Source organism: Delphinapterus leucas, chromosome 7 (assembly GCF_059928025.1).
Source record: "Delphinapterus leucas isolate spDelLeu-1000000601 "Yukka" chromosome 7, BTC_Dleu_Yukka2, whole genome shotgun sequence".
Taxonomy (NCBI): domain Eukaryota; kingdom Metazoa; phylum Chordata; class Mammalia; order Artiodactyla; family Monodontidae; genus Delphinapterus; species Delphinapterus leucas.
The window spans coordinates 115,433,560-115,447,688 of NC_143135.1; positions in this window are offsets into that span (position 1 = coordinate 115,433,560).

Sequence of the window (14,129 nt, forward strand, 5' to 3'; positions counted from 1 at the left end):
GGCTCCCTGTTCTCCATGGCCTGTGCTGCATTCCTGGATTTTACACTTTTTTCAGATGGCCCTTTTGACCGGGGGGCAGTGAGACTACATTGTAGTGCAGATTTCTTTAACATGCTTGCTTGGTTGGCGAAAAAGGGCGTATGCGTTTTTTCCTGAATATATTCAGGAAAAAACGCATACGCCCTTTTTGGCCAAGAGCATCATTGTTGACTTTCTGCCTCTTTTCCTATGCTTTAAATGCAATTCCCGTCTACCCCCTGAAATCGTTTTCCTGCAATTCTGCCCCGCTTTCAAGTCCTCTTTGCAGACCTCCTTCAATATATTTTTTGACGATAGCTGTCATTTATAACTCTGCATGTTTGTGAGTTACAGTGCCCCTGAGCTCATTTCTTCAACTCGCTATCTTGTGAGCTGGCCGCAAACGCACTGGATTGCCTCAGGCCCTAATCTGGTTCCGGCACGGCATGCTGAGCCTTTGGTTAATTCCTCTTCCTGGTGGGAAATGAGCGTTAAATTTGCCGGTGCAGATACCTAGAGCTAGTCTCTCATTCGTTCTCCCTATTCCTTTTCATCTTGCGCAGAAATTGCAAACTGTGCCCAACAGGAGGTTAAAAGCACTGACTCTCCAAGTGGGGAGAGTGTTAGTAAAGGGTCTGGAATGGTGAACCCAAGTAAAAGGGGACAAAAACTGAGATGCATTTGAAAACGTTTGTCGGACACACGGTGCACCATACTGTGGGTTTCCCATGCATGTTTTAGCTGAAGGAAGAATCCCTTAAATCTGGAGAGGTGGGAACCATGGAATGGGTACCATGCAGTATGACTTCAAAGGGTCTGCATTTGCTCATCGAACCTTACCAATGCTATCAGCCCGAAGTGCCCAACCTTATGTCTCACTCAGCTCTGGGTGTAGATGTGGTAAATCCAGGATGCATCACAAGACCTGAATGAATTATTTACGAATTGCTCTCTATTTCACTGTCCTTGTGTTTTGTTTGTGTAATTCATTTTGATAATGGGATTTATCGGATTTTCTCTGCTGCATTCATGCCACTGTACAAAGGCTTCTTTCTCTTATGGAGACATATAAATCCATGGGTTTGAAGATTCTTACTAGTCAGGTGTATTCCTAGGCGTTGAATATGGGGTGTTTAGTCCATTTCGTTGAGCAAGGGGTAGGTCTTGACTATTACATATTTGGCTCATGGAAAGGTATCTGTGCTAATTTCTATCTCTGGTTTTATGCAGCACCCCAACTCACCTTTCCCCTTAAGCAAGCATAAGTTGTTTTTCTAAATTTGAGACCCTGTTCTGTTTTGTAATTCAGTTCATGTGCAGCCAAGTTTACATTCCGTGTATTAGTGATATCTTATGATGTTTCATTTTCTGTGTGACTTATTTCACTTAGAATCTTCGTACATGAATCCACTCATTATGCCGCGACGGGCCTGATGACATAGATTTCATTGCTGAGTGATATTCCATTGTATGTAGGTACCACTACTACTTTATCCATTTTTCACATTCTGGGATATTTAACTTGTACCGTAGACGAGGTTCTTGTAAACAGAGCCGTCCGAAACTTTGGGGTGTTTGTGTGTTTTTGATTTTAATTTCCCTAAGCTATAGGACCATAAGTGGAAGTGCCGTAGGCTTCGTTGCTTTGTTTTTTATGTGTTCCAGGAATCACCATACACTTGTCCAGAGTGGCTGTTTGCAATTTACATCCCAACCATCAACATAGCAAGGCTCCCTGTTCTCCATGGCCTGTGCTGCATTCCTGGATTTTACACTTTTTTCAGATGGCCCTTTTGACCGGGGGGCAGTGAGACTACATTGTAGTGCAGATTTCTTTAACATGCTTGCTTGGTTGGCCAAAAAGGGCGTATGCGTTTTTTCCTGAATATATTCAGGAAAAAACGCATACGCCCTTTTTGGCCAAGAGCATCATTGTTGACTTTCTGCCTCTTTTCCTATGCTTTAAATGCAATTCCCGTCTACACCCTGAAATCGTTTTCCTGCAATTCTGCCCCGCTTTCAACTCTTTGCAGACCTCTTTCAATATATTTTTGGACGATAGCTGTCATTTATAACTCTGCATGTTTGTGAGTTACAGTGCCCCTGAGCTCATTTCTTCAACTCGCTATCTTGTGAGCTGGCCGCAAACCCACTGGATTGCCTCAGGCCCTAATCTGGTTCCGGCACGGCATGCTGAGCCTTTGGTTAATTCCTCTTCCTGGTGGGAAATGAGCGTTAAATTTGCCCGTGCAGATACCTAGAGCTAGTCTCTCATTCGTTCTCCCTATTCCTTTTCATCTTGCGCAGAAATTGCAAAGTGTGCCCAACAGGAGGTTAAAGGCACTGACTCTCCAAGTGGGGAGAGTGTTCGTAAAGGGTCTGGAATGGTAAACCCGAGTAAAAGGGGAAGAAAACTGAGATGCATTTGAAAACGTTTGCCGGTCACACGGTGCACCATACTGTGGGTTTCCCATGCATGTTTTAGCTGAAGGAAGAATCCCTTAAACTTGGAGAGTTGGGACCCATGGAATGGGTACCATGCTGTATGACTTCAAAGGGTCTGCATTTGCTCATCGAACCTCACCAATGCTATCAGCCCGAAGTGCCCAACCTTATGTCTCACTCAGCTCTGGGTGTAGATGTGGTAAATCCAGGTTGCATCACAAGCCCTGAATGAATTATTTAAGAATTGCTCTCTATTTCACTGTCCTTGGGTTTTGTTTGTGTAATTCATTTTGATAATGGGATTTATCGGATTTTCTCTGCTGCATTCATGCCGCTGTACACACGCTTCATTCTCTTACGGAGACATATAAATCCATGGGTTTGAATATTCTTACTAGTCAGGTGTATTCCTAGGCGTTGAATATGGGGTGTTTAGTCCATTTCGTTGAGCAAGGTGTAGGTCTTGACTATTACATATTTGGCTTATGGAAAGGTATCTGTGCTAATTTCTATCTCTGGTTTTATGCAGCACCCCAACTCACCTTTCCCCTTAAGCAAGCATAAGTTGGTTTTCTAAATTTGAGACCCTGTTCTGTTTTGAAATTCAGTTCATGTGTAGCCAAGTTTACATTCCGTGTAGTAGTGATATCTTATAATGTTTCATTTTCTGTGTGACTTATTTCACTTAGAATCATCGTACCTGAATCCACTCATTATGCCGCGACGGGCCTGATGACATAGATTTCATTGCTGAGTGATATTCCATTGTACGTACGTACCACAACTTCTTTATCCATTTTTCACATTCTGGGATATTTAACTTGTACCGTAGACGAGGTTCTTGTAAACAGAGCCGTCCGACACTTTGGGGTGGCTGTGTGTTTCTGATTTTAATTTCCCTAAGCTATAGGACCATAAGTGGAAGTGCCGTAGGCTCCGTAGCTTTGTTTTTTCGGTGTTCCGGGAAACACCATACACTTCTCCAGAGTGGCTGTTGGCAATTTACATCCCGCCCATCACAATAACAAGGCTCCCTGTTCTCCATGCCCTGTGCTGCCTTTCTGGATTTTACACTTTTTTCAGATGGCCCTTTTGACCGGGGGGCAGTGAGACTTCATTGTAGTGCAGATTTCTTTAACATGCTTGCTTGGTTGGCCAAAAAGGGCGTATGCGTTTTTTCCTGAATATATTCAGGAAAAAACGCATACGCCCTTTTTGGCCAAGTGCATCATTGTCGACGTTCTGCCTCTTTTCCTATGCTTTAAATGCAATTCCCGTCTACCCCCTGAAATCGTTTTCCTGCAATTTTGCCCCGCTTTCAAGTCCTCTTCGCAGCCTTCCTTCAATATATTTTAAGACGATAGCTGTCATTTATAACTCTGCAGGTTTGTGAATTACAGTGCCCCTGAGTTCCTTTCTTCAAATTGCTTTCTTTTGATCTGGCCGGAAACCCGCAGGATTGCTTCAGGCCCTAATGTTGTTCCGGCACGGCATGCTGAGCCTTTGGTTAATTCCTCTTCCTGGTTGGAAATGAGCGTTAAATTTGCCCGTGCAGACACCTACAGGTAGTCTCTCATTGGTTCTCCCTATTCCTGTTCATCTTGCGCAGAAATTGCAAACTGTGCCCAACAGGAGGTTAAAGGCACTGACTCTCCAAGTGGGGAGAGTGTTCGTAAAGGGTCTGGAATGGTGAACCCGAGTAAAAGGGGACGAAAACTGAGATGCATTTGAAAACGTTTGCCAGTCACACGGTGCACCATACTCTGGGTTTCCCATGCATGTTTTAGCTGAAGGAAGAATCCCTTAAACTTGGAGAGTTGGGACCCATGGAATGGGTTCCATGCTGTATGACTTCAAAGGGTCTGCATTTGCTCATCGAACCTCACCAATGCTATCAGCCCGAAGTGTCCAACCTTATGTCTCACTCAGCTCTGGGTGTAGATGTGGTAAATCCAGGTTGCATCACAAGCCCTGAATGAATTATTTAAGAATTGCTCGCTATCTCACGTCCTTGGGTTTTGTTTGTGTAATTCATTTTGATAATGGGATTTATCGGATTTTCTCTGCTGCATTCATGCCGCTGTACACACGCTTCATTCTCTTATGGAGACATATAAATCCATGGGTTTGAAGACTCTTACTAGTCAGGTGTATTCCTAGGCGTTGAATATGGGGTGTTTAGTCCATTTCGTTGAGCAAGGGGTAGGTCTTGACTATTACATATTTGGCTTATGGAAAGGTATCTGTGCTAATTTCTATCACTGGTTTTATGCAGCACCCCAACTCACCTTTCCCCTTAAGCAAGCATAAGTTGGTTTTCTAAATTTGAGACCCTGTTCTGTTTTGTAATTCAGTTCATGTGTAGCCAAGTTTACCTTCCGTGTATTAGTGATATCTTATGATATTTCATTTTCTGTGTGACTTTTTTCACTTAGAATCATCGTACCTGAATCCACTCATTATGCCGCGACGGGCCTGATGACATAGATTTCATTGCTGAGTGATATTCCATTGTACGTACGTACCACAACTTCTTTATCCATTTTTCACATTCTGGGATATTTAACTTGTACCGTAGACGAGGTTCTTGTAAACAGAGCCGTCCGACACTTTGGGGTGGCTGTGTGTTTTTGATTTTAATTTCCCTAAGCTATAGGACCATAAGTGGAAGTGCCGTAGGCTCCGTAGCTTTGTTTTTTCGGTGTTCCGGGAAACACCATACACTTCTCCAGAGTGGCTGTTGGCAATTTACATCCCGCCCATCAGCATAACAAGGCTCCCTGTTCTCCATGGCCTGTGCTGCCTTTCTGGATTTTACACTTTTTTCAGATGGCCCTTTTGACCTGGTGTAGTGAGACTTCATTGTAGTGCAGATTTCTTTAACATGCTTGCTTGCTTGGCCAAAAAGAGCGTATGCGTTTTTTCCTGAATATATTCAGGAAAAAACGCATACGCCCTTTTTGGCCAAGAGCCTCATTGTCGACGTTCTGCCTCTTTTCCTATTCTTTAAATGCAATTCCCGTCTACCCCCTGAAATCGTTTTCTGCAATTCTGCCCCACTTACAAGTCGTCTTCGCAGCCTTCCTTCAATATATTTTTGGACGATAGCTGTCATTTATAACTCTGCAGGTTTGTGAGTTACAGTGCCCCTGAGCTCCTTTCTTCAACTCGCTATCTTGTGAGCTGGCCGCAAACCCACAGGATTGCCTCAGGCCCTAATCTGGTTCCGGCACGGCATGCTGAGCCTTTGGTTAATTCCTCTTCCTGGTGGGAAATGAGCGTTAAATTTGCCCGTGCAGACACCTACAGCTAGTCTCTCATTCGTTCTCCCTCTTCCTTTTCATCTTGCGCAGAAATTGCAAACTGTGCCCAACAGGAGGTTAAAGGCACTGACTCTCCAAGTGGGGAGAGTGTTCGTAAAGGGTCTGGAATGGTGAACCCGAGTAAAAGGGGACGAAAACTGAGATGCATTTGAAAACGTTTGCCAGTCACACGGTGCACCATACTGTGGGTTTCCCATGCATGTTTTAGCTGAAGGAAGAATCCCTTAAACTTGGAGAATTGGGACCCATGGAAAAGGTACCATGCTGTATGACTTCAAAGGGTCTGCATTTGCTCATCGAACCTTACCAATGCTATGAGCCGAAGTGCCCAACCTTATGTCTCACTCAGCTCTGGGTGTAGATGTGGTAAATCCAGGTTGCATCACAAGCCCTGAATGAATTATTTAAGAATTGCTCTCTATTTCACTGTCCTTGGGTTTTGTTTGTGTAATTCATTTTGATAATGGGATTTATCGGATTTTCTCTGCTGCATTCATGCCGCTGTACACACGCTTCATTCTCTTACGGAGACATATAAATCCATGGGTTTGAAGATTGTTACTAGTCAGGTGTATTCCTAGGCGTTGAATATGGGGTGTTTAGTCCATTTCGTTGAGCAAGGGGTAGGTCTTGACTATTACATATTTGGCTTATGGAAAGGTATCTGTGCTAATTTCTATCTCTGGTTTTATGCAGCACCCCAACTCACCTTTCCCCTTAAGCAAGCATAAGTTGGTTTTCTAAATTTGAGACCCTGTTCTGTTTTGTAATTCAGTTCATGTGTAGCCAAGTTTACATTCCGTGTAGTAGTGATATCTTATGATGTTTCATTTTCTGTGTGACTTATTTCACTTAGAATCATCGTACCTGAATCCACTCATTATGCCGCGAAGGGCCTGATGACATAGATTTCATTGCTGAGTGATATTCCATTGTACGTACGTACCACAACTTCTTTATCCATTTTTCACATTCTGGGATATTTAACTTGTACCGTAGACGAGGTTCTTGTAAACAGAGCCGTCCGACACTTTGGGGTGGCTGTGTGTTTTTGATTTTAATTTCCCTAAGCTATAGGACCATAAGTGGAAGTGCCGTAGGCTCCGTAGCTTTGTTTTTTCGGTGTTCCGGGAAACACCATACACATCTCCAGAGTGGCTGTTGGCAATTTACATCCCGCCCATCAGCATAACAGGGCTCCCTGTTCTCCATGGCCTGTGCTGCCTTTCTGATTTTACACTTTTTTCAGATGGCCCTTTTGACCGGGGGGCAGTGAGACTTCATTGTAGTGCAGATTTTTTTAACATGCTTGCTTGGTTGGCCAAAAAGGGCGTATGCGTTTTTTCCTGAATATATTCAGGAAAAACGCATACGCCCTTTTTGGCCAAGAGCATCATTGTCGACGTTCTGCCTCTTTTCCTATGCTTTAAATGGAATTCCCGTCTACCCCCTGAAATCGTTTTCCTGCAAATCTGTCCCGCTTACAAGTCGTCTTCGCAGCCTTCCTTCAATATATTTTTGGACGATAGCTGTCATTTATAACTCTGCAGGTTTGTGAGTTACAGTGCCCCTGAGCTCCTTTCTTCAACTCGCTATCTTGTTAGCTGGCGGCAAACCCACAGGATTGCCTCAGTCCCTAATCTGGTTCCGGCACGGCATGCTGAGCCTTTGGTTAATTCCTCTTCCTGGTGGTAAATGAGCGTTAAATTTGCCCGTGCAGACACCTACAGCTAGTCTCTCATTCGTTCTCCCTCTTCCTTTTCATCTTGCGCAGAAATTGCAAACTGTGCCCAACAGGAGGTTAAAGGCACTGACTCTCCAAGTGGGGAGAGTGTTCGTAAAGGGTCTGGAATGGTGAACCCGAGTAAAAGGGGACGAAAACTGAGATGCATTTGAAAACGTTTGCCAGTCACACGGTGCACCATACTGTGGGTTTCCCATGCATGTTTTAGCTGAAGGAAGAATCCCTTAAACTTGGAGAGTTGGGACCCATGGAAAGGGTACCATGCTGTATGACTTTAAAGGGTCTGCATTTGCTCATCGAACCTCACCAATGCTATCAGCCCGAAGTGCCCAACCTTATGTCTCACTCAGCTCTGGGTGTAGATGTGGTAAATCCAGGTTGCATCACAAGCCCTGAATGAATTATTTTAGAATTGCTCTCTATTTCACTGTCCTTGGGTTTTGTTTGTGTAATTCATTTTGATAATGGGATTTATCGGATTTCCTCTGCTGCATTCATGCCGCTGTACACACGCTTCATTCTCTTATGGAGACATATAAATCCATGGGTTTGAAGATTCTTACTAGTCAGGTGTATTCCTAGGCGTTGAATATGGGGTGTTTAGTACATTTCGTTGAGCAAGGGGTAGGTCTTGACTATTACATATTTGGCTTATGGAAAGGTATCTGTGCTAATTTCTATCTCTGGTTTTATGCAGCACCCCAACTCACCTTTCCCCTTAAGCAAGCATAAGTTGGTTTTCTAAATTTGAGGCCCTGTTCTGTTTTGTAATTCAGTTCATGTGTAGCCAAGTTTACATTCCGTGTATTAGTGATATCTTATGATGTTTCATTTTCTGTGTGACTTATTTCACTTAGAATCATCGTACCTGAATCCACTCATTATGCCGCGACGGGCCTGATGACATAGATTTCATTGCTGTGTGATATTCCATTGTACGTACGTACCACAACTTGTTTATCCATTTTTCACATTCTGGGATATTTAACTTGTACTGTAGACGAGGTTCTTGTAAACAGAGCCGCCCGAGACTTTTGGGTGGTTGTGTGTTTTTGATTTTAATTTTCCTAAGCTATAGGACCATAAGGGGAAGTGCCGTAGGCTCCGTTGCTGTGTTTTTTAGGTGTTTCAGGAAACACCATACACTTCTCCAGAGTGGCTGTTGGCAATTTACATCCCACGCATCAGCATAACAAGGCTCCCTGTTCTCCATGGCCTGTGCTGCATTTCTGGATTTTACACTTTTTTCAGATGGCCCTTTTGACCGGGGGGCAGTGAGACTTCATTGTAGTGCAGATTTCTTTAACATGCTTGCTTGGTTGGCCAAAAAGTGCGTATGCGTTTTTTCCTGAATATATTCAGGAAAAAACGCATACGCCCTTTTTGGCCATGTGCATCATTGTCGTCGTTCTGCCTCTTTTCCTATGCTTTAAATGCAATTCCAGTCTACCCCCTGAAATCGTTTTCATGCAATTCTGCCCCGCTTTCAAGTCCTCTTCGCAGCCTTCCTTCAATATATTTTTGGACGATAGCTGTCATTTATAACTCTGCAGGTTTGTGAATTACAGTGCCCCTGAGCTCCTTTCTTCAAATCGCTTTCTTTTGAGCTGGCCGCAAACCCGCAGGATTGCTTCAGGCCCTAATCTTGTTGCGGCACGGCATGCTGAGCCTTTGGTTAATTCCTCTTCGTGGTTGGAAATGAGCGTTAAATTTGACCGTGCAGACACCTACAGCTAGTCTCTCATTGGTTCTCCTTATTCCTGTTCATCTTGCGCAGAAATTGCAAACTGTGCTAAACAGGAGGTTAAAGGCACTGACTCTCCAAGTGGGGAGAGTGTTAGTAAATGGTCTGGAATTGTGAACCCGAGTAAAAGGGGACGAAAACTGAGATGCATTTGAAAACGTTTCCCGGTCACACGGTGCACCATACTCTGGGTTTCCCATGCATGTTTTATCTGAAGGAAGAATCGCTTAAACCTGGAGAGTTGGGACCCATGGAATGGGTACCATGCAGTATGACTTCAAATGGTCTGCATTTGCTCATCGAAACTCAACAATGCTATCAGCCCGAAGTGTCCAACCTTATGTCTCACTCAGCTCTGGGTGTAGATGAGGTAAATCCAGGTTGCATCACAAGCCCTGAATGAATTATTTAAGAATTGCTCTCTATTTCACTGTCATTGTGGTTTGTTTTTGTAATTCATTTTGATAATGGGATTTATCGGATTTTCTCTGCTGCCTTCATGCAGCTGTACACACGCTTGATTCTCTTATGGAGACATATAAATCCATGGGTTTTAAGATTCTTACTAGTCAGGTGTATTCCTAGGCGTTGAATATAGGGTGTTTAGCCCATTTCGTTGAGCAAGGGGTAGGTCTTGACTATTACATATTTTTTTTTTTTTTTCTGTACGCGGGCCTCTCAGTGTTGTGGCCTCTCCCGTTGCGGAGCACAGGCTCCGGACGCGCAGGCTCAACGGCCATGACTTACGGGGCCAGTAGCTACGCGGCATGTTGGATCCTCTCGGACCGGGGCACGAACCCGCGTCCCCTTCATCGGCAGGCGGACTCTCAACCACTGCACCACCAGGGAAGCCCCCTGACTATTACATATTTGACGTATGGAATGGTATCTGTGCTAATTTCTATCTCTGGTTTTATGCAGCACCCCAACTCACCTTTCCCCTTAAGCAAACATAAGTTGGTTTTCTAAATTTGAGACCCTGTTCTCTTTTGTAATTCAGTTCATGTGTAGCCAAGATTACATTCGGTGTATAAGTGATATCTTATGATGTTTCATTTTCTTTGTGACTTATTTCTCTTAGAATCATCATACCTGAATCCACTCATTATGCCACGACGGGCCAGATGACATAGATTTCATTGGTGAGTGATATTCCATTGTACGTACGTACCACAACTTCTTTATCCATTTTTCACTTTCTGGGATATTTAACTTGTACCGTAGACGAGGTTCTTGTAAACAGAGCCCTCTGAAACTTTGGGGTGGCTGTGTGTTTTTGATTTTAATTTCCCTAAGCTATAGGACCATAAGTGGAAGTGCCGTAGGCTCCGTTGCTTTGTTTTTTAGGTGTTTCCGGAAACACCATAAACTTCTCCAGAGTGGCTGTTGGCAATTTACATCCCACCCATCAGCATAACAAGGCTCCCTGTTCTCCATGGCCTGTGCTGCCTTTCTGGATTTTACACTTTTTTCAGATGGCCCTTTTGATCGGGGGGCAGTGAGACTTCATTGTAGTGCAGATTTCTTTAACATGCTTGCTTGGTTGTCCAAAAAGCGCGTATGCGTTTTTTCCTGAATATATTCAGGAAAAAAACGCATACGCCCTTTTTGGCCAAGTGCATCATTGTGGACGTTCTGCCTCTTTTCCTATGCTTTAAATGCAATTCCAGTGTACCCCCTGAAATCGTTTTCCTGCAATTCTGCCCCGCTTTCAAGTCCTCTTCGCAGCCTTCCTTCAATATTTTATTGGACGATAGCTGTCATTTATAACTCTGCAGGTTTGTGAATTACAGTGCCCCTGAGCTCCTTTCTTCAAATCGCTTTCTTGTGAGCTGTCCACAAACCCGCAGGATTGCTTCAGGCCCTAATCTGGTTCCGGCACGGCATGCTGAGCGTTTGGTTACTTCCTCTTCCTGGTGGGAAATGAGCATTAATTTTGCCCGTGCAGACACCTACAGCTAGTCTCTCATTGGTTCTCCCTAGTCTTGCGCAGAAATTGCAAACTGTGCCAAACAGCAGGTTAAAGGCACTGACTCTCCAAGTGGGGAGAGTGTTAGTAAAGGGTCTGGAAATGTGAACCCGAGTAAAAGGGGCGAAAACTGAGATGCATTTGAAAACGTTTCCCGGTCACACGGTGCACCATATTTTGGGTTTCCCATGCATGTTTTAGCTGAAGGAAGAATCGCTTAAACCTGGAGAGTTGGGACCCATGGAATGGGTATCATGCAGTATGACTTCAAATGGTCTGCATTTGCTCATCGAACCTCACCAATGCTATCAGCCCGAAGAGTCCAACCTTATGTCTCACTCAGCTCTGGGTGTAGATGAGGTAAATCAAGGTTACATCACAAGCCCTGAATGAATTATTTAAGAATTGCTCTCTATTTCACTGTCATTGTGTTTCGTTTGTGTAATTCATTTTGATAATGGGATTTATCGGATTTTCTCTGCTGCATTCATGCAGCTGTACACAGGCTTGATTCTCTTATGGAGACATATAAATCCATGGGTTTGAAGATTCTTACTAGTCAGGTGTATAACTAGGCGTTGAATATAGGGTGTTTAGCCCATTTCGTTGAGCAAGGAGTAGGTATTGACTATTACATATTTGACGTATGGAATGGTATCTGTGCTAATTTCTATCTCTGGTTTTATGCAGCACCCCAACTCACCTTACCCCTTAAGCAAGCATAAGTTGATTTTCTAAATTTGAGACCCTGTTCTGTTTTGTAATTCAGTTCATGTGTAGCCAAGATTACATTCCGTGTATTAGTGATATCTTATGATGTTTCATTTTCTGTGTGACTTATTTCACTTAGAATCATTGTACATGAAACCACTCATTATGCCATGACTGGCCTGATGACATAGATGTCATTGGTGAGTGATATTCCATTGTACGTACGTACCACAATTTCTTTATCCATTTTTCGCTTTCTGGGATATTTAACTTATACCATAGATGAGGTTCTTGTAAACAGAGCCGTCTGAAACTGGGGTGGCTGTGTGTTTTTGATTTTAATTTCCCTAAGCTATAGGACCATAAGTGGAAGTGCTGTAGGCTCCGTTGCTTTGTTTTTTTGGTGTTTCAGGAAACACCATACACTTCTCCAGAGTGGCTCTTGGCAATTTACATCCCACCCATCAGCATAACAAGGCTCCCTGTTCTCCATGGCCTGTGCTGCATTTCTGGATTTTCCACTTTTTTCAGATGGCCCTTTTGACGGGGGGGCAGTGAGACTTCATTGTAGTGCAGATTTCTTTAACATGCTTGCTTGGTTGGCCAAAAAGTGCGTATGCGTTTTTCCTGAATATATTCAGGAAAAAACGCATACGCCCTTTTTGGCCAAGTGCATCATTGTCGATGTTCTGCCTCTTTTCCTATGTTTTAAATGCAATTCCAGTCTACCCCCTGAAATCGTTTTCCTGCAATTCTGCCCCGCTTTCAAGTCCTCTTCGCAGCCTTCCTTCAATATATTTTTGGACGATAGCTGTCATTTATAACTCTGCAGGTTTGTGAATTACAGTGCCCCTGAGCTCCTTTCTTCAAATCGCTTTCTTGAGTGCTGGCCGCAAACCCGCAGGATTGCTTCAGGCCCTAATCTCTTTCTGGTACGGCATGGTGAGTGTTTGGTTAATTCCTCTTCCTGGTGGGAAATGAGCGTTAAATTTGCCCGTGCAGACACGTACAGCTAGTCACTCATTGGTTCTCCCTATTCCTGTTCATCTTGCGCAGAAATTGCAAACTGTGCCAAACAGCAGGTTAAAGGCACTGACTCTCCAAGTGGGAAGAGTGTTAGTAAAGGGTCTGGAATTGTGAACCCGAGTAAAAGGGGATAAAAACTGAGATGCATTTGAAAACGTTTCCCGGTCACACGGTGCACCATACTGTGGGTTTCCCATGCATGTTTTAGCTGAAGGAAGAATCGCTTAAACCTGGAGAGTTGGGACCCATGGAATGGGTACCGTGCAGTATGACTTCAAATGGTCTGCATTTGCTCATCAAACCTCACCAATGCTATCAGCCCGAAGTGTCCAACTTTATGTCTCACTCAGTTCTGGGTGTAGATGAGGTAAATCCAGGTTGCATCACAAGCCCTGAATGAATTATTTAAGAATTGCTCTCTATTTCACTGTCATTGTGTTTCGTTTTGTAATTCATTTTGATAATGGGATTTATCGGATTTTCTCTGCTGCTTTCATGCAGCTGTACACACGCTTCATTCTCTTATTGAGACATATAAATCCATGGGTTTGAAAATTCTTACTAGTCAGGTGTATTCCTAGGCGTTGAATATAATGTGTTTAGCCCATTTCGTTGAGCAAGGGGTAGGTCTTGACTATTACATATTTGGCTTATGGAAAGGTATCTGTGCTAATTTCTATCTCTGGTTTTATGCAGCACCCCAACTCACCTTTCCCCTTAAGCAAGCATAAGTTGGTTTTCTAAATTTGAGGCCCTGTTCTGTTTTGTAATTCAGTTCATGTGTAGCCAAGTTTACATTCCGTGTATTAGTGATATCTTATGATGTTTCATTTTCTGTGTGACTTATTTCACTTAGAATCATCGTACCTGAATCCACTCATTATGCCGCGACGGGCCTGATGACATAGATTTCATTGCTGTGTGATATTCCATTGTACGTACGTACCACAACTTGTTTATCCATTTTTCACATTCTGGGATATTTAACTTGTACTGTAGACGAGGTTCTTGTAAACAGAGCCGCCCGAGACTTTTGGGTGGTTGTGTGTTTTTGATTTTAATTTTCCTAAGCTATAGGACCATAAGGGGAAGTGCCGTAGGCTCCGTTGCTGTGTTTTTTAGGTGTTTCAGGAAACACCATACACTTCT